The 3351-nt window shown below is 34.5% G+C and overlaps 1 non-coding gene across 1 annotated transcript; it reads left to right on the top strand.

Moving 5' to 3' along the window:
- Positions 1 to 1913: 1913 nt before the first annotated feature.
- On the top strand, positions 1914 to 2019 carry LOC121225832 (small nucleolar RNA R71). The gene has a single exon (XR_005923736.1). It is a non-coding gene; the product is annotated as a small nucleolar RNA R71 (small nucleolar RNA).
- The last annotated feature ends 1332 nt before the right edge of the window (positions 2020 to 3351 follow it).

Genomic DNA, 3351 nt, shown 5'->3' on the forward strand with positions numbered 1-3351 from the left:
GGTTCTATTTTCTTCTGTTAATGCTAATATGTTTCACTATATTTTATGTTTTTGCCCGTTTAAATAATTATTCGACTCATGCTGAGCTTTTCATAAGCTCACCCCCAATAGTGTTTAACTTTTCAAGTAAACCTCAAAATTAAGACCGGACTCGGCATTCGGAGAATCAACTTGGGCCTTGGATTATTATTTAATTAAGTTTTATTAAGTCTTTATTAGTTTTGGCTTGTATTTTTAATTATTTCTTGTCTGTGGCTTGGTAACTTTTCTTTTGGGGATTTTTGCATGCATGAATTACTCAAGCATAATAGTCGAATAATGCATGATATCGGGCTTAAGTAAAATTTGATATTGTTCCCTAGCTTCCACTATATTGCACAGGAACTATTTTTGAAAAAAAATCGATAAGGCAACTAATTTTCCATAATAACTTGAAAATTGGTTTTTCCGCTGCATTAGTTTAACTTCAAGTTTTTTTTTAAAGAAGAGCGACAAGCAAAAGGTTTTCCAAAACAACGCTGTCAACAATAAAATGAATCATCGATCTTTCCTTCTAGGTATGCCAAAGATCGTTCCGCCAATTAGAGTGTAATTGTAATCAATCTGGCCTTACCAATACCTAATCGTCTAAACACGAACGTAGGCATTAAGTTGATACTTGATCCCAAATCGCACAAAGCCTTACCACTATAGGATTCGACAATATTGCAAGGTATGATGAAACTTCCTGGATCCTTCAACTTAGGAGGCAACTTGTTATGAGAAAATATGATACATTCTATAGTCAAGGCTACAATTTCAAATTCCCCAAACATTTTCTTCTTAGATAGAAATTCATTCATAGCTTTCACATAGTTCGACATTTGCTCCAAAGCTTCTAACCACGGGATGTTGATACGTACATGTTTCAACACATCCAACATTCTCTAAATTTGAGTATCCTGTTTATGTTGTTGGAGTCTTTGAGGATATGGAGGTTGTGGAACTTTGGCTTGGATTAGACAGCTCTTTTGAGGTAATATTTCTGCATCTAATAAAAAGGTTAGCTTATTGGAATTTCAACTGCTGGTTGATTTGCCTCTTTCTGGGGAGGTTCATCTTCAACCTCAACCTTATTGGGTTCAAAAGTCCTTCCGCTTCGTAAATTGACGCTTTCAAATTCTCCTTGCATGGATTTTTTTAGGTTCTACATGTCACTAGGCAAAGATCCTTGTGGTCTATTTCAAAGCTCGTTGGCTAGTTGCCCCATCTGATTCTCCAAATTTCTCAAAGTAGCATCATTCTTCACCATGTATGCTTTAATAAGTTCTTAAGATTACTAGAAGACTCGGTTGTTGGTGGATTTTCTATGTTGCTTGGTACAGCACCTTCAGGTTTGCTTCTAAGCTCATTAGCTAATTGTCTCACTTGACTTTCTAGATTCTCCAATGTTGTTGCTTGGCTTTAAATCAAGGCATCATTTTTAGCAATTTAGGCCTTCAACAAATTCTCCAAATTATTTGAAGGTTCAACTTGGAATGGCTTTTGAACTTGTTGATTGAAACCAAGAGGTTGATTTCACCTATGTTGCATGTAAGTGTTCTTTTGTCCACCTCCTTAGTAGTGGATTGGTGGTTGATATAGAGCATGACTTAAACCGTTAGTAGTAAACTGTTTCAACATTGAAGAGATAAATGATACCTGAGCTGAAAGTGAAGTAAGGGCCATCTACTTTATGTACAACGACTGCACGTCTTCCTGAAACTGCTTGATTTGTTAGCCACTTGTAATTATTACTAGCTATCCCCTCAATGATTTCATAAGCCTCATTATAAGCCTTCAACATGAGAACACCATTCGCAAAAGCATTTACCACTAACCTTGGGTGTGCGTTAAGACCATTATAGAATGTCTCCAACTGGATGCAATATGGAATCCCGAGATGAGGGCCTCTATGTAGTAACTCCTTGAATCTTTCCCACGCCTCGTATAAGGACTCATCATCCAATTGTTGAAAAGTGGTGATCTCATTCTGTAACTTAGCATTTTTGCTAGGTGGGAAATACTTTACCAGAAAGCATTCAGTTAATTCTTGCCAAGTAGAAATTGAGTTGGATGGCAACGACTTAAGTCATACTTGTGCTCAATCTAGCAACCAGTATGGAAACAACTTCATCCTCAATATGTCTTTAGTTACACCAACTATCTTGAAGGAATCTCTAACCTCCACAAACAATCGAAGGTGAAGATGTGGATATTCTATAGGCATTCCACTGAATTGGTCGATTGTTTAAAGCATCTAAAACATCACAGGCTTCAATTCAAATTACGGAGCCTCAATCTCCGGTCCCCTAACTTCTAGATTTAGTTCGTTAAGAAGTGGCATGGCATACTGTCTTATGGATCGGTCCCTATCATCAGTAATAAGGATTGCATTTCGACCATTAACGACTCCATTCCCATGAACATCATTTAGATTCTCAAGGTCCAATTCCGCAACTTGTCTCTGGGGTAATCATTCTTGTCTTCTTTTTCTAAATTCCCACTCGATTTCAAGGTTTACAGGGAGTAAATCGATGATTCGATCTATGCCCATAAAGATTAGAAGAGAAAATCACAAAAAAAACTAAAAAATAGAGAAAATAATAATAAAGAAAAGAAATTAAAGAATCAATTAGAAAAATTAGAAACTAAATAAAAATAAAAATCAAATTGCAAAGAATAATTTCACAAAGAACTGTTTAAGCCAACAGTCATCGGCAACAGCCCCAAAAACTTATAACGAGATTTTTGTGCAAGTGTACACAATCATTCAAGTAATAAGTAAAATGAGTTATCATCTCCACATAGACTGTGTATGTTAATCAATTATTTGAAAAATTATCGTTAACAATTTGATGTAAAAAAAATAAATTGAATAGTGATGATTAAATTATCTAGATGCAAAATTGATCCCTAATGCAATGTTAATCTAAGTATGCAAACTATCTAAATGAATAAATGGATGGAGTTTAGCAACAAAAATAATCAACGTAAAATAGGCTAGGATAATTATATTAATCAACTCAATTCATTTTCATCATGCTTAACAGTGTTCGAAAAATATTCCATGGCAAACTCGATCTTCAATGAGTTTGGAAACTAAATTAAGTCCTCTCAGAATCTTTTACTTAGTGAAATATGCATTTTACTGATCATATTAAACTAAGGTTTCTTAGTATTTATGCGAGGTAATAGGGACAATAAAATTTGAAACATTTTAATCACATAAACCTAAAAACTATGCAAGATAATATAACTAACTAAAGATATTGTAGACCTCTAATTTAGACGAGTTTAATGATCTAAATTTAGCATTTCACTTTTCAATTA

This window comes from Gossypium hirsutum, chromosome D13, assembly GCF_007990345.1.
Source record: "Gossypium hirsutum isolate 1008001.06 chromosome D13, Gossypium_hirsutum_v2.1, whole genome shotgun sequence".
NCBI classification, from domain to species: domain Eukaryota; kingdom Viridiplantae; phylum Streptophyta; class Magnoliopsida; order Malvales; family Malvaceae; genus Gossypium; species Gossypium hirsutum.